At 38.8% G+C, this 22,444-nt stretch overlaps 1 protein-coding gene across 1 annotated transcript in view; it reads right to left on the bottom strand.

Annotated features, from left to right (window-relative positions):
- The window catches only part of myo1d (myosin 1D), a 157,488-nt gene that overhangs the window by 127,476 nt on the left and 7,568 nt on the right, over positions 1–22,444 (bottom strand). The gene's annotated exons all lie outside the window — the stretch shown is intronic.

The raw sequence follows: 22,444 nt of genomic DNA, 5'->3' as shown, positions 1-22,444 counted from the left end.
TGTTTGTGATGAAGAAACATTATAACATAAATCAGAATATAATGTAATATGGGCTCTTTTAATCATATTTTTATCATATATGTATTATTCTAAATAAAAATAACATTGAACTATCCCGGACAATGCTTTTCTATTTGCTGACTGGCTAAAGTAACAAATATGTCCATGCAGGCAGGTCCATTATGGAGAGTTAACCTGGATCCTCTGACTCCCACAAAACTGCTCACCTCAGCGTTTTCAGCCTCCAATTATGACAACATGCTTCTGTTCTGTGTAATACCAGCCACTACCCAGTCTGCTCCAAACATCTGGGACAATTTAATGCACTTTTTTTGCCCACTTTTCTATTTTTTTCTATCTACCCCTTGATCTCCGTCTGCCCCAGATTCTGCTCTGGTTCAGCTTCCTTCCTCTCTAAAGCTGTGTTGGATCCCAGTTTTTCTCTATGCAAAAGAATAGCCTCTTTCTGTGCAGGCCAAAACCTCTGCCACTGCCTCCAGAAACATGCCCAAATACATATTACTGTCTGGATGGGGTCATCGGAAAGAAAAACTAAAAAGGGAAGGCTGAGCTCGGCTAAATAAAGATGCTATTATTTTGAGAGTTCTGCAGAGAGAAGAGGACAGCCTTGGTCATGACCAGAAAGTGGGTAGAGTCACCAAAAGTTGTTTCATAACTTCTAGACCTGTCACAATAACACATTTTAAAGGGCCACAATATATTAATGATCATAGTAATTACTGTGACTGGGCTAGTAACTCTGAAGTAATATTACTCAAGGAAAAGCACAAAGTAGTAGCTCAAAAAGTTAGGGCCTGTTTACACGAGAACGCTTGCGGGTAATAACAACAAAATATTTTATCTGAAGTGCCTTTCATTTAGACGCTGATGTTTTTGGCTTAAAAACGCAAAAATCTGAAACCACCCTCCAGAGTGGAAAAGTTGAATACGCTCCGTCCTAGTGTTTCCGTCTATGCTGCCCAAGACGCAAAACTCTGGTCAGATCTACTCACATCGCGTACGCGTTTACGTCACATACATCACCTAGCGTCACCACCGAGCCGTCTGGTTTGCATACCCAATCCAATTCCACACACTTTTGCGTTACCGTATGCATGCAGATTTCCTCCCAAAAAAGCTTGTCTAAAATAAATAATGAAGACACAACACCACTTTTGCGTCTTCTATTCAGACGTCATCATATAAACGCAGCCTAAGAGTAAAAAAGTATTTTGGGAAAAAGTAACTGTCCAGATGGTGTAATATCTAACTTATAATTTGAAGTTAATGTAATTGAAAGGGCAGGATAGGAATAGGAATAGGGACAGGAAAGGATAATACTCAACATATGGTATTTTCAAAAGATAGATCACAAAAAAGAAAAAAGACTTACTCACAGAGGGAAGCGTAATGAAAACTTTTACAGTAGAAAGAGCACTTGTTACTTCGAACTAAATAATATTAAGTGTGAGTAAACTTATGGCATCCAAAAAAGTTTAGTCAAAAAGTTACTCAAGTGAATATAACTAAGTAAGTCCCGCCTTCTGGCCATGACTCCAAACAGCGAGGCTTAACTTTTCTGTTTTTACTGTTTTCATGACTACTAAACCTTGACTTTTCACATGCTTCTAATTTTTGTCCTTAAATCTTTATCTCTTATCTTATGTAAACTTGGACATTCTCACAACAACATCATGTTATTTAACAAACAAGTACAACCGCAGAAACGACTAAAGTGAATTGTCACATGTGAATTTACAGCCGCAGAGACGACAAGGGGAACGAGTTTGATCCTAATCCTAGAATTACAAAATGACAAAATTCGGACAATATTCTGACAATCTATATATGCTAAAGATAAAAGTGCAAGTTTGTCTTTTTACAGCTTTTTAAAAATGCTTTTCTTTTATCACATAATATTAAATAATGCAGTGTGATTGTGCTTAATTGTGCACACCATATATCCCTCTAGTCTATACTATAATGTATGTTCCAGTGCCATGTTCGTATGTGGCTTGTATGTGTCACAATAACAGAAGCCATCCTTTGTGCCCGGGTTCTCTCTCTTTCTCCCTCTTTCTTTTCTCGTTCCCTGTCCTCTCTTTCCTCCACTTTCTGTCTTTCACTCTCTACCTCTACAACACCAATCACTCTCTTTTTTCCCCCTCTATCTCTCCCCCACCCTCTCTCCTCTCTCTCTTTTCAATCTCCTCTTTCCATCTTTATTTCTCCCCCTTTTACCCTCTCTGTCGTTATCTCTCTATTTCTGCTCCACTTCTCTCCTCTCTATCTTTACTCCTCCCCTCCTCTGTTTTTTCAATCTCCTCTTTCCATCTTTATTTCTCCCCCTTTTACCCTCTCTGTCGTTATCTCTCCATCTCTGCTCCCCTCTCTCTTTCCTCTCCTCCATCTCTCTCTCTCTCTCCTCTCCTCTCTGCGCTGTGCCCTCTCCATTGTTTTGCGTGTGAGTCGTGCCTCTGTTTCGTCCACATGAGCGGACAAAGAGCCTGCCCACACCAACTCCAGGACAGAGGGCACAGGCAGCAGCAGCGTCCCAGAGGAGCAGAAAACGAGGGGATAATGTCACCTACAGGGAGGGTACAGTGGTAAATGTGATGGTTATTTTGGCAAGAAAAATTTGATGTGGTTTGTGGAGATTCAAGCCAACTCAGAGTAAAGACACAAGTTTTTCAATGCAATAAACAGAATCAAAATGGAAAAAAATTGCTACTGTGGCAAGGAAAAAGTGAATCACAATATGATCCATGAATAATAAAAAGACAAAATAGCAGATTGAAGTAATAATATCACAATTAAATTTTTATCACATCACCCAGCCCTGCACTGTGGTGAATCATGTTGGAGTGTTAGATTTAAATCAGATATAATTGTCTGTCAATTGTGGTTTATTTTTAGGGATATATATCAGTGCCATATCAGTACTGATATGATACATAAAAAACTAGATTAGACCGGCAAATGTTCCGGACAAATAGAAATGACATTGACCTGACCTGAAAATGTTATCAAAATCTATAAATATTACAGTTCATAGTTGCAACACAGATTCTCTGATATGTGAAACTTGGTCTTGTGTTGTACTTCTTTCACTGTGCCTTTGACTAACAATAATTAAGTAATTACTATGAGCCATGTCAAGTCTGTTTGTCAAAGAATAAGTCAGTAAATCTAAACAACATTTAGGTCTACAGGGAAAGTCACAACTGTACATTTACAGCATCGTAGGGCTGGGCGATACGGCAAAAAAATAAAACCTTGATTTTTTTGCACACATTTGAGCAGAGAGAGAGCTTGTCTTTCTTGCGTCAGAAGCTCTTTACATTTCATGCTGCCATTTAGGAAATTGTAAACCACCTTAATCTACATTTTTAGAGATATCTCACTCAAATTAACCCTACTTTGAAAGTGCAAAAGTCAACTTAAGTAAACTTGTTTCATAATAAGCCTCAATTTCATAATTTTGTAATTTTTCAAAATCTCAATTGTTAAAAAACATAATTAATAAATTTTAATAAATTAATTATATTAATTGTCCAGCACTTTGGATAGGAGTATCATACAGCGGCGTTGTGATTAATACAAATGATCTCATACTAGGGGTGTGCAAAAAGTATCAAAATATCAATACATTGTATCGTTTAATGTGATGACACATGTGATTTTTTACTAAATTATTTTTTTTATAGCGCTACAGTTTTGTTGCTTGTTTAGAGAAAGAAACTTGTTTGTGTGACACATTTGATATTTTCACTGTTTTGATGATTAAAATGTTTGTGTTTCATTTGAATTTTGCACAAAAACTGGTTTAACAAAGACTTTTATTATCACAGCCACGATTTAGCCTTTATTTATTATTGAACCATATCGAATCGATTTGAATTAAATTGTATTGAACTGTATCGAATCAAAAGCTCACTGTATCAAGATATGTATCATATCGTGGCCTGTGTATCGAGGTATGTATCGTATCGGCAACTTCTGAATGATACCCAGTCCTACCTCATACAAACCTGAATAATGAAATACATTCTCATGAAACCCTAACTTCCACTTCTTATTGATTTCAAACCAGTGGGAGTGCCAAAAAGTGTTGTGCTAACCCTGCTAACCCACAAAACCCAAGTGACCTTGTTATAGCACTCGCACTGCTCACTTCAAACAATAAACACGCTACTTCCTTGAAAATTAGGCCAGCGGGATATGTATCTGGATCATATTACAGCGCTGCAAAGGAAAACAACTCAACGTGCAATCAACGACAACGTGACAAACATGATTTCACTGTGACACTGCCTGATCGATAATCACCATTAATCATTAAAAGCCCTGATGCTCTTTAACCTGTCCCTGTTGTGTTTAAAAATAGCTCCACATCTGTATCACTCTTAAAGGGATTTGAACCATGATATTGGAGAATACAGATGTGAGGTTTATGAGCTGGCTTACTTTATCTTGTCTGTTATTTACACTTGTTGAAGCCAAATGCTGATCGAGATGAAATGCTGAGAGCAATAGGGGAGCTACAAAAGTCATTGGTGAAATTCAGTAAAGCCAATGATGCTACGATTCACAGGCATTGCTTTATTTATTGGTTTGATTGTTAAAAATCTTATATTACACAAAATGTATTCTTGTGAGCTTTAAACCAAGTTATAATGTAATAAAGTGAGTTGTGTTTGTTTCATTCACCCTTTATTCATAGTCTGTTTACATCTCCAAAGCTTAAAAATACAGTAAATCTGAGACCCAAATATAAAAAAAAAATCGACTAATGATGAATTCAAGGTATTTCATAAGTGTTTGTTTAAGGTTTAGTCCAGGCATTCCAAACTATGGCCCGGGGCCAAATGCGGCCCTCGGACACATTTTTCTTGGCCCTCAAGCTTCCAGGTAAATTGGCCCAAATGACCTTGCATCAATTAAAAAGTAATTTTTTGCTGCAAGTTTTTTGAAAATCTACCTTGATAAAGCAAATATTTAAGATTTCGTGTGTATTGAAGGATTTTAGCTGAATAAAGACTGATGGCTCATTCTAACATGATAAACATATTTCAATTATTCCCTGTACTGAGCACCAGTCTACGGTCCTCGATCGGCCTCTGCTTCATCTGTGTTTAGAAATGTGGCCCTTGATGAAAAAAGTTTGGACACCCCTGGTTTAGTCATTCATGGGCGTATACTAGTTTATGTGGTCTTATACTTGTTTTGATATAGCTCAGGATCAACATTTTCAGGAAAGGTTCATTCCTATCCTGTGAATGTGTATCTAGTTTTGATACTAGTTTTAGTATATTTTCATATGGATTTATCTCATTTCTGATACTTTTAACAACCCTACAGAATAGTCCGGATAATCTGTTGTTTGTAGTGGACGTTCTATTGCACATAAATTGTTATTAGGAAATTGTACAAATTCAGACTGAGCTTTGCTTGCAATACTTTGTGCAACCCGATAACTCTCAGAGCTTTCAGCGATCAGGCCTGTCTCGATAGCACAGTTTGAAGCATGATATAATGCTACTTACGTTAATATTGAAACTACTTTATGCCAGAGGTGGGACCAAGTTGTGGTTTTGCAAGTCTCTAGTAAGTCTCAAGTCTTTGACCTTAAAGGTTGTATGGAGGATTTTTTTTGTTTCAAATTGTCAATGATAGCATTATAAAGGTGCAGTAGCCTTGTAATTGTGATGACCAAAAAAAAGAGAATAAAAATTCATCAACTCTGGACGTGGTGGGGCTAAACATTTGCCAATAGATAACGACACTGCCTCGTTATCTGTTAGCTGACAGGCTGTCAATCAATCTCCCTATGTTTCTAGCGTAACTGACTTGCCTATGCGCCGCCGGTACGTGGTTTACGTACGCCTGTCACGCAGTCCACAGACGCAAGCCGCACAGACGCTGTTTACTCCACCAACGCAACAGTTCTTAGCGGCTTTTTTTGACCTATATCTTCCTCGCAGTTCGCACAAAGTTTGTTGCAATGGCAGACAAGAATCCAGGAGCAGTTCGCCGCAAAAGAAAGTCCGTTTTTGAGATTGCTGAAAGAAGAAGACAAGGGGAAAAGCAGCGAAGCCAAACTAAGGTGATTCTTGTAGATTCATTCCAGCGATGGCGCAACTGAAGCAGACGCAGGGTCTAAAGACTGACGCATTGGTCGCCAAATTACTCCTGGACAGGTAACTTCTGCTTATTATGAAAACGTACTTTATTTCCAAGAGCTAGTCAAACGTTTTTCAGGACACGAAAGCGATATCCTATGTCTGAAAACGTAATTTTCAAGGCAAAGAAAGAGCCCGCTTGCTGCTGCGTGTTGTAGCTAGTTCATTCGCACTGAATCTCCGCGCACCCTTCTCTGCACCCCTTTCCTGCTCCTCTCCCCGCTGCCCGTTCCGCTCTTCCCGCTGCTCCTCACTTCTCCAGGCACGGAATCTCCACGCACCGCTCCCCTCTCCTCTCCTCCTCTCCTCTCCTCTCTCCTCCTCTCCCCTGCTCCGCTCTTCTCCCTGCTCCTCACTTCTCGTTCGCGCACGAAATGTCCGCGCCCCCCCTCCCCCCGCTCCTCACTTCTCCGTCTTGCCTAACCAACACTGTAGTTAGTTGTTTACAAGTCATGTGCAGCGGCTGTAAACAAACCTATTTCTGGCGTAAGGAGGAGGAGGCGTTTCTACGTAGGGAGCTGTAGGGGGGGGGGGGTGGTTTCACGCATGCGCAACATTTGAAAAAGGACAAACAGTCGCGGGATTTCTCGTTCCTTGGAAAATCCTCTATACAACCTTTAAGTCTGAGTCAAGTCCCAAGTCAAATACAGGCAAGTCCAAGTCAAGTCTCAAGTCACTGGCCCATAAGTCCAAGTAAAGTCCAAGTCATCTGCTTTGAGCTTCAAGTAATTTCAAGTCTTTAAACCAAAGTACCAAACAGAGCTTAGATTTTTGCTAATTTATATGAATTTTAAGATAAATTGTACTTATAAAGTAATTGTATATGTATATATGAGTAGTTATAGAGTTTGTAAGAGTTGTAGAAATGCAAATTTTTCCTTTTTAAATGTCTTGACAAGATCTTAGAGTGAATCATTACAGTCAGAACAGAAAGAATTCAGATTTAAAAGTGCTTCTAGAGTCTTCACAAGTCACAAGCCTCAAGTCTGAGTCAAGTCCCAAGTCATTGACCTTCAAGTCCAAGTCAAGTCCCAAGTCTTAGTCCATTTTATCAAGTCAAGTCTCAAGTCCTAAAAGTGACTCAAGTGTGACTTAAGTCCCACCTCTGCTTTATGCAAGCAGTTTTTAAATAGACAGTATCATTAAAAAGCCTGAGGTGCAACAAATAATAACAAAGGCAGAATGCACCAATAGAACCATAGGGGTCACTTATTTAACTTTCTATAGCTCAAAAAAAAGTCGATATAGTAATTACCATGACAGGCCTATCAGCAAACAAAACACAAGTGCGACAAGTGAGCAGTGTTCAAGGCCTTATTTGAACTGGTCCAACGTTGCACTTTTTGAAGTCTTTCCAAAAGGGCCCCTCCCAAAATGTACCAGGAAGGAGGAGTACAGTCAGTGCGTCAAATCAGCAGGGATGACACAATTGTAAACAGCATTTAAGCGCTTAAGCAGATTGCATCATATCACAATGTTAAACCTGCGAAGTGTAAAGAGAAGCACATCTTTATAATAGTCTATTAGGAAACCTTGTCTGACCCTAAAAATACCAGACTGAATGCCACACACAGATGGGAATTACAGAGCAGAAGCTGGAGCACGACCGCTGGCTCCAAGCGTGTTTGGGTGGGACTTTTTATGGTTGACTTGGGAGGAGCGCGAGTGATTTTAAGACATTTTCTCACCAACAATTCCTTACAACGAGGAAAAATTTCACAAAACACTGGAGACAGAAAATAATTAAGAGATAAATGTAGCAATTATACAAGATAGAAGAATGGCGCCACTGTTTTTACCATATGCACTCTGAAGAAAAAATTTCAAGATGAAGTAAACATAACATTACACATTTTCTTAAAGAATACTACTTCCATTGTGAATTACTGTATTAGCAATTAATGATGAATGTAAGCTCTCTCCTTTTCCTCTCTCTCTCCCTCCCTCTCTCTCTTCCTTCCCCTCCATCTCTCCTTGTCTCTCTCTCCCTCCCTTCCTCTCTCTGTCTCTCTTGGAGAAGTTTAAGGTCAACAAGCAGTGGCGGAGTTAACAATTTGGGGGGCTTAGGTGAACTTGTGTTTGGGGTCCTCACTATAATTCACTGTTTTGTTCTGTTTTTTGTTTTTAATATATTTATTGTCTGTTTTTCCCCATTGTTCTTGAGACATGCATATCTCTATTTGAATTAGGGTGGATTGGAAACTTGTCTTATTAGTTACTGCAGGTCACCTACTAGAAAACCAGAGCTGAAAGTAGTTTTATTTTTTAGCTATGGCAATTACATTTTTGTTTACATCCATTACATATGATTATGATTATAATTATGTTCAAATCAGGGTCATGCTGGCTCGTCCATTCTAACATGAAAGAGGGGATGCTTTGACAGTTAAAATAGATTTGACAATCAGATACTATTTATTTTTTCTTGTTTAAAAGTAAACTAATCTAATTTAATGTCATATTGAGCAAGCACTAATGATAGCGCCGCTAACATAATCCTGCTTAAGGTGTATTATGTTTAATATGATCATTTATCGTCTATATTTTCATCACCATCGTGCCTTAGGTATTTCTTAAAATCGGATAAAAAAGCATCAGTATATTGCTATACATGTATAAGCCTGTCATAATAACAAATTTTTAAGAGTGATTTATTGTTGAAGAAATTATAGACGATAAACAATAATATTTAAACTCATTTATACCACTGACACAATTAACCTAACCCGATTTATCAGCCAGTTTCACTTTGTAGAATCCGTCTGACCTCGCAGCATTAGGATTCATTTGCTCGACGGTAGGTGGGTACTTTTTTTATTTAACCAATCATTGCTATTTGGTCAAGACGTATGTAATGCACCGCTAACTGGGCTAACTGGTATGTTAAGCTTTTTTCAAAGCCCGTAGGATTGATAAAATTCACCAAACATTCTCTTTGTTCTGGCTTTAAATCCTTGATTTCGTGAATCATTGCCAACACAGAATATTTGGCTCTTTGCTGATTGACTGGTGCCCGAACTTCCAGGGTTTTTGCGAACTGTCTAGTGTATTCAGATTCCTGACCAATCGCTGGAGAGAAATTAAATTGAGGGGAGGCACTAGGTGGTGCTAGCCTGGCTGCAATTAACTAAGAGTGCATTTAAACCACAAAAACAATTCTCAATCATGAACTGCAATAAACAAACAGCAGAATGAAACACTTTAGTAGTTAGTTTTTATACAGTATCTATAAAGAGTCATAAGTTATTCTTTCAACTTATTCTTTATGGCTTAAATCTTATCATACAAGCCAAAAATAACAACACATTTCCAAATAGTAGTAGTAGTATATTTAAAAGACATATAAAATGTATACATGATAAATATTGGCCCAAAACTATATAGTTCCATATACTGAACAATAAGTCAATATAAAGTTGTAATTAGCATGACTTGTCTATACAGTTATTGAGATATTCATTATATTTTATCACAGGACTTTCATACAAAGTTTGAGAAAAGCACAGAAACAGATGCAGGACTGCTGTTAAAGTTCTTTAATTTAACAAAGACTGACCCAAAATCCAAAAATAGAAACCAACAATGACAATGGACCAATAAAAAAGGGCAGAGCAGAACACAGTGTAAATACGCACACAGGACTGAGGCACAGGTGAAAACACATTAGGGCGGGACAAGCAACCACACACCAAAACATGCAAAACCGATGATGACAAAACACAACCCATGGCACAAACACAGCATACTGAATCCAATGTAGCTCAAACACCACTTTAAATAAACAGAACAGTTGTACAGAGCGTGTTGTTTGCATGTATTTACATTTTAGTGTTTAGTCAAATGGATCAGACTGATGTGCACTCTGGCACGCGTGAGAGCAAAGGCCAGGGTCACCAGGAATTAGAAACACACATAATCTGACTCTGCTCCACTTTAATCCCACAGTTAAACTCTTCACTGCTGTTGACACAATATCAGTGCATTGTGACGCCATGGACTCATTCCTGTGTTTTCATCATACCACAAAGACACATTAAACTGGCTTAGGTTTTATTATAAGTTGGTAGATTTTTAATTACAAGATAATACAATAAAACAGCTCTAGTAATTTTACAGTGGGTATAGTCAGGCCCTTCAACAGAAATTTGGAGTCCCGGGGCAAGAGGCATCACTTTGGGCCCCCCTCTAATATAAAGTAATAGGAAGAGGGTCCAATTCCGGGTCCTTAAAACCCTGGGGTTTCAAGACAGCAGACCCATTTGTCCCCCCCGTCTACTGTCCTGGGTACAGTCCATGTGTGTGTCAATGTCATTGTCTATTAAGCACATTTTAATTACTGCATTTTCCGGAATATTGAGCTCACCTGAATATACGCCGCACCTAAGGATGGGCATGATTAATCGATTAATCGATAATTGATTATTAAGAATTTCATCGATTACGTACATTTTATTCGACAAACCGAATGTAGGTTGCTGTGCGCAGCGTGACCAAACAGGGGTCCGGACATGTAGCTCTCTGCACTCAGAAGGAGCGAGCAGACACAAACAGTCGGTCAGTCTGCAACGTGCCGAAACACAAATGGGTATTTAACGATGACTTGTACCAGAAATTCCACACTTTCCGTTCCGGTCGGGACAAGTGGGAAGCCATGTGCACAGTGTACAAAGCAGCACATATGTTTCAGTGTTCAGTGGGAAAAAGTTTTGCCAGGTGAGAGTCGCGCAATGTCGATGACGAGGCCCCACCCCCCACACGGAGTCCTGGTTTTAACAAACGCAAATATGGTCACACTAACCTGTATTCCACTGAGTCATGTCTTTTAAGCTGACAGAAGTTAACCACATCAGCGCACAAGAGCTGTATTTTTTTTTTCCTTCGCTTAGTTTATGCAAATTTGCGATGCGGTTTTAAGTTTCGTTTCTGTGAGACTTGCACAAAGCTGCATTAAACACATTATAATGTCAAACGGCTGATGTGGCTCTAGAGTGGTTACGGTTTATATGTCGTAAAGTTGAATTTATTTATGCGGATTAGTAGTGCAGATAGTAATAATAATGATGATAATTTTAATATAAAAACGTTAATGATTAATCGATAATCGATCGTTAATTCTTCCGATGATCGATCAATTAAGAAAATTTCATCGAATGCCCATCCCTAGCCGCATCAATTAAATTTGAACAGAATTTTAAAATTGTACATATATAAGTGGCACCTGAATATAAGCCGCAGGTGTCCACGTCTTCAAGAATGTTTTCAAGTTCAGGTCGTCTGCTTTTATCACCTCTGAAAGCTTTTGTCGTCTTTTTGTTTTGAGTCAGTTTGTCAAGCTGTTGTCGCCAAAATCTCACCATCGACTCACTGATGCCGAGCTCACGTGCAGCAGCTCTGTTTCCTTCTTCCACAGCCACATCAACCGCCGTCAACTTAAAAGCTGCATCATCTGCATTTCTTCGTGTGTTTTTTACATGAGGAGGGTGTGTGTATGAAGCGCAAAATAACTGAAACGAGCATCTTCCTCGCGGCATCACCCCCGTCTCTCCCCGCGCATGTCTCCTGCAGAAAGAGCCTCTGTCCTGTCAGGATCATGTCAGTGTCTTGTAGGATTTCAGCAGATTTCAGGCTCTCTCGGGGGCGGGGTTAATTCTATTGATCAGGTATGAGTGGATGTGCGGCTACTGAAGTTTGAGACGTTTCTTCTCGTCATTTACACCCACGGGTAAGACGTATCCCCTTCACTAATGTTCATTTAGCATCATAACTTATTTTAACACACAGCAATAAACTATTTGAGTGCGCTGACAATATCTCGAGTTAGCAAATGCATGTAAAACCATGTTCTATGTGTTAACCGCACAGACAGCGGCGTTTTCTGCACTCCACTGTGTTGCCAAACCATAGACCGTAAATATGAATGGACAATGTGCCAAACAAAGAATCCGTCAATATATTAGCCGCAGGATTCAAAGTGTGAGAAAAAAGTAGTGGCTTATAGTATTTACGGTACTTTTTAATTCATAGCTAGGCCTGTCATGATAAAAAATGGAACAAAATTAAGTACTGAACTGTTTCATTATGTTATTTCTTCATTTCAGCTCATGACTCATTTAACCATATTTTAGATTTAGAACAGTTTTTATAGTTTGAAACTGCTTCTCCAGAGAAAAAAGTGAGTGAGTCATTTCAATTTTTTGTATTGAACTGTAAGCAGTTCTTGTTTTTGCATAATGTAATGTGTGTGTTTGTGCTTTAATCACAAGGGCAGTTTATTGTTATTGCATTATTTTATTGCTGCTACAAAATAAACACATAAAGTAATCAAGTCTTGGTTACAAAACGTTTAACTTTTTTTATTACCTGACAACATTTTAATGATTAATCTGTGCTGGTTTAGTGGTATGATCTCCTCCTCTGACTCAATAAAAACACATTGGACCCATGGGGGAATACCTGGACTTTATTCTCCTCTGTATTTCCTTCTCTGTATTTCCCTCTCTCTCCCTCCCTTCTTCCCTCAGTCTTTTCTCTCTCTACCTCCCTCCCTGTCCTTCTTTCCTTCCCTTAGCCTTTCTATGCCCTTCTAATCGACTTGTTTCAATCTTTTGTTCTCCCTCTTCCTCTCTCCCTGCCTCATTCTGTCGATTCTCTCTTTCTCCCTCTTCCATGCCTTCTCTTCTCTCTACTTCTTTCACTCTTTCTAAAACCTTCTTTCTCCCCCTCTCAATCTCAATCCCTTATCTCAATCTTTCTGTCCTTTCTCTCTCTCCCTCCATCTCTCATCCCTCTCCTTCCCTCTCTCCCTCTATCACACATCTGTACAGAGCATTAGGGATTTTCCACAGCTGCTGTTAAAACCTGCTTAGACTGCCCCAGGACCCAGCCATCGCATCCATCGCCACGGCACCCATCGCCATGGCACCCGCCCCGTGGCCCGCATTAATCTTCTCCAAATCAAAAGGCGGTCGGGCTGTTAGCACCGCAGCTGGGACACTCACCGAGCATTACTTCTGTCACCCAAGGCTTTAGAAACAATAAATATTACACTAGTAGCTTTGTTTTGGACATAAAATCGTCTCCTCTGTCTACATCTGATATCAGATTTAAAAACACAAACATGACTGTGTCTTTGTCTGCCACATGACGACATCAGTGTCTCTGGTTAGTGCTAATGACTCAATGAAAACATGAGTGAGTCTAGAAGAAATTATTCAAAACAGCTGTAGAAATAAATCTGGTTTAAACACAGCCATCGGGGAGTACAACACTTTGCACATGGAGTAGTAGTTGAACACAAAAGTGAATATATATTTTGACTTTCTGATGTCACTGCTTTGAGGTCATGTCTGTATTTTCGAAGAGGGCTCAGACTGGCATAACTGTAGGTAAAACTATTGGTACCTTTCCTTTTCTTTCGTATTAACAACATTTTATATGAACTAGGTCAATATCCCTAGCCAGACTGGCGCCACCTAGTGCCTCCGCTCAATTTCATTTCTCTCCAGTGACTAGGTCAGGAATCAGAATACACTAGATGATTTGCAAAAACCCTGGAAGTGCAAGTCCAGGCACCAGCCAATCAGCGAAGAGCCATACATTCTGTGTTGTCAGTGATTCCCGAGATCAAGGATTTAAAGCCGGAACAAAGAGAATGTTTGGTGAATTTTATCAAGGGGAAAGACGTTATTGCTCTTCTTCCTACCGGATTTAGCGCATTACATACGTCACGACCAAATAGCAGCAATTGGTTAAATGAAAAAAGTGCCTGCCTACTGTCAAGCGAATGAATTCTAACACTGCGAGGTCAAACGGTTTCTACAAAGTGAAATCATCTGATGAATCAGACTACAATATCCCTTTCACCTGTTTGCTTTTGGGGATCTCAGTTAGACTTATAAATTAGTTTATAATTACTATATAAACTTATTGTTGAATACATGATAGATGGAAAAATAATTCCTGAGGGTCAATATTAGGGATGTAACGATATTGGTACGATACTATCACAATATTCATCTCACGGTATGATATTTATTGTGATATTTTGAAGAGGCTGATATAATTGTAGATAGAAACCTTTTCTGCTACCTTGACAAGATTTTGGTATGAATTATTTCCATCATAATCCCAAGAATTCAAGTAAAAAACATATAACTTCATGTTGTCTGCACTGAAATGAATCATGGGATATGTAGTTCCCAATGTTTATAAGCTGTTGCTACTATATTAAACAAACGCATTTAAGCACAAGAACTTGTGATTCGATATATTGTGACAGCCCATGATATTATTGTGAGACTTTTGACGATACGATATCACGAGATTTTGATTATTGTTACATCCCTAGTCAATATATATCATGGGTACATTTTCTTTGGACTAGTGTTGATTATTTTTCTATGCTACAATGAGACTTGAACTGTAGAGGGTTGAATTCTGAACTTAGATGACTCATTACACAAACTAACTCTTTAAGTGTTGCATTCTGTTACGTAGTTATAGCCCCTAATTTGTAACAATACTAAAAATATATCAATAATCATCTATATTTATATTTACTTAACACAATTTGTTAACGTGACAAGCCTAGTCTCAACAACATTTCGAGGAAGACAGAGTATGCAGGCAAAAAACCCACAACCACCCTTTTTTAAAACTTTGTGCTGATCTTTACCATGGTTACAGATATAAAGTTGGGCAATTAATTGAATTTTAATTAAGATTGAGATGTCTAAATATGTTTGCTTCGGTATCTTTAATCAAGGGGTCTACAGCCAATCCTTTGTCAGTAAAAGAATGTAGTTTTGAACAGTGTTTGGACTTTGAATGTAGAAATTTGACTCATTGTGTTAAATTGAGTCTGTATTGTTTATTTTTATATCATTAATTTTTTGCCACATCACGCAGCCCTACAGAAGAGTATGTCTCACTTGGACATAGAAAATGTGAATGTTAAATAGACAAGTTCTCAGTCTCCAGCACTACTTTTAAACAAACAAACCAGTATTACTTTATACACTATTACTATTCACTTTATTCCACCCCACCCACTTTTGTCTCTAAATGCTCTAAACAGTTTTTTCTTGTGGTGGCACTTCCAGTTAAACCTGGATCCCATTCATTTCAATGGCAATTCTGAAAAAGTGTTGACACTTAAATATGTCATACTGTTGGTTCATTTGAGAAAAATGTTAAAATTTTCATGTGCGCCGACAACTCACACTGCACCGTTCTCTGGGAGGCTTTAAAATGCTTTTATACTCTATACTGAACGTCATCTTATCGTTTTAATATATGAAAACTAGAACAATATATTCTGAGGCTCAGTATTTATCATGTGTACATTTTCTTTGCAATAATGTGGAGATTTTAACACTTTTTATGTAATGAGATGCGATAAGTGATAAGATCTGAGCTGTAGAGGGTAGAATAAATAACTTCTATGGCTGAATATTACTTGATTCTTCTATTAATTTGTTGCAGCACATGCCAAATAATATTCCGGGGTTTTTGCGAACCATCTACTGTATTCCAATTCCTGACCTAGTCACTGGAGAGAAATGAAAATGAGCGGAGGCACGAGGTGACTAGGGATATTGACCTAGTTCATATAAAATGTTGTTAATATGACTGAAAAGGACATTCTCTTTGTTCCAGCTTTAAATCCTTGATGTCGGGAATCGTTGCCAACACAGAATGTATGTCTTCGTTTACATCCATCCCGACTGCTTTGTTTACTGTTGTGCTGTACCACAACAGACACTTGAGTTTGACGTCATGGCTTCACACCTCATCACTGATTGGCCGGTGCGGGGTTTACAACTTCCGGGGTTCTTGCAAATTGTCTAGTGTATTCTTATTCCTGACCTAGTCGCTGGAGAGACATGAAATTGAGCAGAGACACTAGGTGGTGCCAGCCTGGCTAACTTAATGATACTGTCTATTTTTGGTTTACTGGGATTATCTTAAAGAGTATCATAAAGTATTTTCAATATTCTCATTCATCACAGTGTACCTCTACAGTAATATAACATGCTTTGAAATGTCTTATTGTGATAGGCCTACTCTCAGTCTCCAACACCATCTTTAAAACAGACAAAACAGTGTAAAATGCTGGTCTCAAGCTGCAGGAAAACAATGCATAAAGCCCCCCTAAGTGTCACCACAGGAAGTTCCCATAGGGCCTTACCCTTCACACTGAACACTGGGGAAATGGGAGCCATGTGTAAAAGGCTGGTGCAGATCAGGTGGCTGCAGGACCACAACCATCTGCCACTGACTACAACAGACACGTGCAGGACATTACCGCCTACCGGATCTGTTACTATGGGTTATGTCACTGAGTAAACCAATAAACAGCTACTGACTGGAGAAGACTGGGGGTGGCAGGAGCAGTGTGTGTTTTAGCGTTCAGGCAGTCGCTGATGTGAGATCATGATTGGGTTCAAATATGGATGACTAAACCAAAGAATGAAAGGAGCTGATCCAAAATGACCAGACGTTACTCAACAAGCTCCAAGCACCATGAAATCTATCTGGACCCAAGCGCTAAAACATGCACAACCACAGACACAGAGGGGTGAGGGGAAGAAGGAAAATGGTACGGAATTCTGAGCATTATAATGGGAAACTTATAATGGGGGTAATATGAGAAGAGAGAGGCTGCTATGGGTCCATCAAATGAAATTTCAAAACAACCAAGTCTTCAAATTGTACAGTTAGTTACTTTAAAAAATAAGGTACCACTTAGTGTTCTCAGAAAGAACACGCTAATCTATATATTTTGACAATGAGGATATTTTGCTTTTAGTCTATGTTTTGGCAAAAAGAAAAAAAAGGTACATACTGTGGCTTTTAAAAATCATTCATCCAAGTTAATTGGAGGTGCTGGTGAATCCATGTATCAACCGTTCATTCGTTTTTCAATATAAAACCAAAAATAAGAAATAGTCATTATTTGTCTCCAAAACCAAAATGAAAAAACAGATAATGATTATTTTTTTCAGTTTTTGATTTTGTGTTTAAATGAAGAATGGAAAAAATGGATAACGACCATTTCCCATTTCCAAACTTAAACTGCGATGCTGGACTGAACCAGGACTAAAACAGGACTAAACTAGGACTACACCATTTTCAGTCCTGGTCTGGTCCTGGTCTGGTTCCGATCCCAGTCCCGGTCCCGGTCCCGGTCTTGGTCTCGGTCTCGCTCCCAGTCTGGTCCTGGTCTCGATCCCGATGTGAGATACCACATCAGTCCCGGTCTCCGTCCCGGTCTCAATCAAGGTCTGGTCATGTTCCTGGTCTCAGTCCTGGTCTCAGTCCTGGTCTGGTCCCGGCCTTAGTCCTGGTCTCAATCCTGTTCCTGGTCCTGTTCCTGGTCTCAGTCCTGGTCTCAGTCCTGGTCTCAGTCCTGGTCTCAGTCCTGGTCTCAGTCCTGGTCTCAGTCCTGGTCTCAGTCCTGGTCTTGTCCCGGTCTAAGTCCTGGTCTCAGTTCAGTCTGGTTCCAGCCTGGTCCCGGACCTGGTTCAGTCCTGGTTCAGTCCGTATGCGGTGCAAAATTCCGGCATCACAGTTGGACCTGGTCACGGAAACGGCCGTTATCCATTTTTTCCATTATTCATTTAAACACAAAAACTGAAAAAAATTAATCATCATCCGTTTTTTCATTGTGGTTTTGGAGACAAATAATGAAGAAAATAATTGTTTTTTGTTTTTGTTCGTTTTCTTATTTTTGGTTTTATATTGAAAAACAAATGAACGAATGATACACAGAGTCTGGTGTACTTGCCCACGAGAAATAGCAAAGTGAATCTAAGTATGAATAACTTTATGCTTCAAATTTCCTCAAACAAATATGTACAACATGACTAGATGTTATTATAACTTTACATTTATGGTCATACAAACTAATACTGCAATAATATGGGCCCTTAAACTCAAGCTCAGTAAACAAAAAAATCCTTACATTTTTTCATTCTCATTATGATTTATTTTCTATGATCATAAACGATAAACTTTTGTGCCTTTGTTAAAATTACTATTAGTTTGTACAAGCATAAACTAAAAAAACAACAACTAAGAACTAAGAAAAAAATGGATTGTATTTCTGTTAGAGGGGTTGGTTTATGGAACAACCTGAGTGATGAGTATAAAGCATTATGTTTTGAAAGATGTTTCTTGGAATTCTGTTATTGTTTAAAAGGGCTTGGTACTTTTGCTTTAGCTTGAACTCTTTCTGTTATGATCCATGTAGGTGTGGTCTGTTTTGTTTTTGTTTTGTAGTGTTGCAAAATGACCAAACAACAAAAAAACAAAAAAAAAAAAAACAATAAAGAGCTCATATTACACTATTTTCTGATCTTTAAAAACAGCAATGTTTTCTCGTCAAAAACAAACTGTACCTGGAATTGTGTCTTGTTTCATTCACACATTTAACACACAAACCCAAGCTCTTCTCTGACTAAAAATATGGTAATACAGGAAGTGCTCCACTGCATTTTTGAACGTCATACACCTTCACTAGAATCATTTGAATAATTTCAGCTCTGGTATTAATGGTAAAAAGCTGGTGTTAACTTGAAACCTACTGCAGGACTTTTAAAATCTGTTATCTATATCAGAGTGCATAGTTTGTTTATGTAAATTTCAATATGATCAGTGTTTTGCATAATTATGGTATAACATATTCATATCATCATCCTCATAAAACAAGTGACTTTTCCTACCAATAAAAAAGCGTTGGACATTATTCAGCTCCTGCTTTGGTCCATGACTCCAACAGGTGCACCACAGAACAATCACCCTCTGACATAATCACCAGTGACATCACAGGCCAAACAAAGAGCACCCAGGGGCCCCGGACAATACAGCCTACAGCACCCGCCACCTGAGTCCCACTGATCACCAGGGAGAGACGCAAGCCGACTCCTGCTCAGCTCCACTTCATTAGCGCTGTAAACTGGGATCAGATAGTATGGTGCATTCTGGGATGTGTAGTCTAATGGGGATGGTGTTGCAGACTGCAGACAGGGGATGCGGTTTCTTGTTAAATCAGGAGAGACGGCTTTTAACTGGGAACTGCCTGTGGGGCATTAAAGGTTTATGGGGAAGGCGAAAGTCTGTAATTAAATAGTGCAGACAAATTAGGCATGAGAAGAGAAGAGGGCCTCAGAACTCACAAGCAACAAATGATTGGCAAAGGGCTGCACCTGAAATGTCACCGTAGTGAACACATTTTTATTTATTTATTTTTTTAAAATGCTTTTTATAACTAGGGCTGCACCGATATGACACTGGCAGCAGATGTCAGAACTGATAGTAACACTTTTGGTGGATTGGATATCAGCTTCCAAGATACTGGTTTATATGATATCCAATTTTGGTCGATAAATTGGTGTAATAAGATGATTTACTGACCAATGTTAGTCCAAAACATCTAAGAATATTAAACGTGTGTAGGGGTTTAACGATATCCAAGTCTCACAATACGATATCATCACAGTATGAACCTCATTGTATGATATTTATTCCGATATCTTGGGAAAGCTCACGGTATGGTGGGGAGGCTCACGATTAACAATATCCAAATCTCTCAGTACAATATTTTCACAATATACATCTCACAGTACGATATTTATTGTGATATTTTATGGAGGTAAACAAAACTGTTAATTTTCCTCTTAAAATGCCTTGACAAGCTTTAATCCAAAGAACTTAAAAGACTTAAAAGTGCTTGAAACTGTTATCTCTATTATCAATTATAGTCTACACTGAAATGGAGCAAAGGATCATGGTCTTTTTTCAACTGTTGCTGCACCATAACTCTTAATTTAAGCAAAGAAACTTGTAATTTGATGTACTGTGATGGTCCATTATATTACCGTGAGAACTCTGACAACACAATCACGATATTTCGGTTACTGTTACATCCCTAATTTTTACAAAGCTGTTCTGCAGTTACAAAACACAGTTTAAAGGAAATAAATTACATTTCTGTCTCTGCCCTCGTATTGGTCGATATTGTTTCCCGGCAGACACTCAAAGCCAAAGTAGTTCAGTGCATCCCTATTTATACTCCAACCAACATATTGCTACTTCTGTGTTGTCTTTGTGGATACTGCACATTAGGTTGTTTTCTAATTTTAATGTTTTTCCCCATACCACTAAACATAACTTGACAAAAAGGAACATTACAACACTACCATTTTCCAAAAAACAAACGTAAAAGCAACAGGGAGTCACAAAACAGTTGTTAAAAGTTGCACCAGTCCAAGTTATACTGAGGTTACCTTGAAAAGATTTTAGTACCTTGGCTCTAATATGCATGAAAAATAATACACATTTATTGAGCATCTGAAGACCCAAACCACAGGAATTTCAAAAATGTGACATTCATAGAAAACCATGCCTTACTCACTTCAGAATTCAGATTGTATATCATTATTGTGACCTACTGCACAACACAGTGTTTATCTGTGCTGACATTTAGCTGTAGAAGTTCAGAGAGGACACTTCACTGCAGTTAGGTTTAAAAGGGCTCATATTATGCTATTTTCTGATTCATGTTATAGTTATATGCTCTTTCCTCATTACATACATACCCGGAGTAGCATTTTGTTTCATTCACACATGTTTAACACACAAACTCTGCATATTTAGTTCTTCTCTCAAACACTGTTGGGAGTAACATGTTATAAAAGTAATGAATTACTGTAATGTATTGCTTTTTACTGTAACGTAGTAATGTAAGGCATTACAGGGAAAATGGTAATAGTTTACTTGGTACAAATGTCAGTACCGCGAGTTACAATGCTTTTTTAAGCTGGACAGAAGTAGTGGGTTTTTCTTTTTTCTTCATATAAGTTTGCTAAAATCACCAAGAAATCAGCAGCGGTGAAATGCCATTGTTACAGTTCCGAATGTCAGAACGGGCCCAGAGGTGCACCGGTGTAGATCATGGGGTAACCGCGGGTGAAAGGACTGGCACAGAACTCCACGCTCCATGGGGCTAAACGCAGCTGACGCTCAATCACATTTTACGGACACCCTGCTCCACGAGCTCGGGGTTCTCTCAGGGGCAGTCCTAGATTCCAAATCCTAGGCCAAAATTAGTCCTGGCTTGGTCCTGATTTGGTCCTGGTTTAGACCTGGTTCGGACTAGTTTAGTCCTGGTTCAGTTCTGGTCTAGACCTGGTTTAGTCCTGGTTCAGACGTGGTTCAGTCCTTGATTCAGTCCTTGTTCAGTCCATATATGGTGAAAAAGTTTCGCATATTTGCACAGTTATTCTGGTGAGAGTAACTTAAAGTTCTGCAGTATTCGAGTAATTTCTTACATTTTAAATGCAGTAATATTGAAATGTAAATAATTACTTTGAAATGACAGTAACAAGTCATAAATAACACAACACAGCTCTCAAACAGAAAAGACTCTTTTCCACATTTTGATGTCATGCGGTAAGTGTTCTACTGTGTTTTTAAACTCCATACACTTTCACTAGAATAATTTGGATGTTTTCAGCCCTGGAATTTTCCATCTCTACAAAACAAATGTTAAATGTTTGGAGATGTAGACACACTAATAATGCAGGATTACTCAAACATGTGTGAATGAAACATAACACAACTCCAGGTAACAGCATTATAACAAGGCTTAATTCTCACAAGAGTGAATTTTGCATAATATCGGACCTTTAAACCACCACTGCCTTTATTTTGAGGAGAACAGTCCCCTTCATATTGTGTTTATGTAAGAGGATGTAATGTGTTTCAGATTACTGTTGGCCATATGGAAACAGTTGTGGTAAAACTGGACTTCTCTGAGCTGTGAGTTCGTATTTAAACTTGTCCATGACTACACTGCTTCTCTATTTTCATCATTTCAACTCAATCCCTTCGCCCAGACGGGAACATGGACTTACAATGCGATTTCTTGTGAATTTTGGCTACGCATGCAAGAAGTAGTCTGTTTTGCTAACCCATTGGGCCTATCGAATGCCTCAAAAACACAGTAAGCCAATGATTGTAGCTGACATCCTCTCTCCGGTCTTGGCTGTGTTTAAAAGCTACTGGAGGAATGAGCAAATCTGTCCATCTCCCACTAAATCTATAAATATTACTCAAGCCATGGCTACCAGGCCCGAGTGCACCAGGAAGAGACGTGCTGCCTCTGTTCCACACATGGACTTTGGTTTTATGGAGGCAATGAAGGAACAAAGGAGCACAGAGCAAATATTCAAGCACCACCTGGGCCATTATAATGTTCC

Source organism: Boleophthalmus pectinirostris, unplaced genomic scaffold (assembly GCF_026225935.1).
Source record: "Boleophthalmus pectinirostris isolate CB_2022bp ecotype Guang Dong unplaced genomic scaffold, ASM2622593v1 HiC_scaffold_14, whole genome shotgun sequence".
NCBI classification, from domain to species: Eukaryota; Metazoa; Chordata; class Actinopteri; order Gobiiformes; family Gobiidae; genus Boleophthalmus; species Boleophthalmus pectinirostris.
Note: the sequence above shows the minus strand (reverse complement) of the source record. Positions and strands in the feature narration are given on the sequence as shown.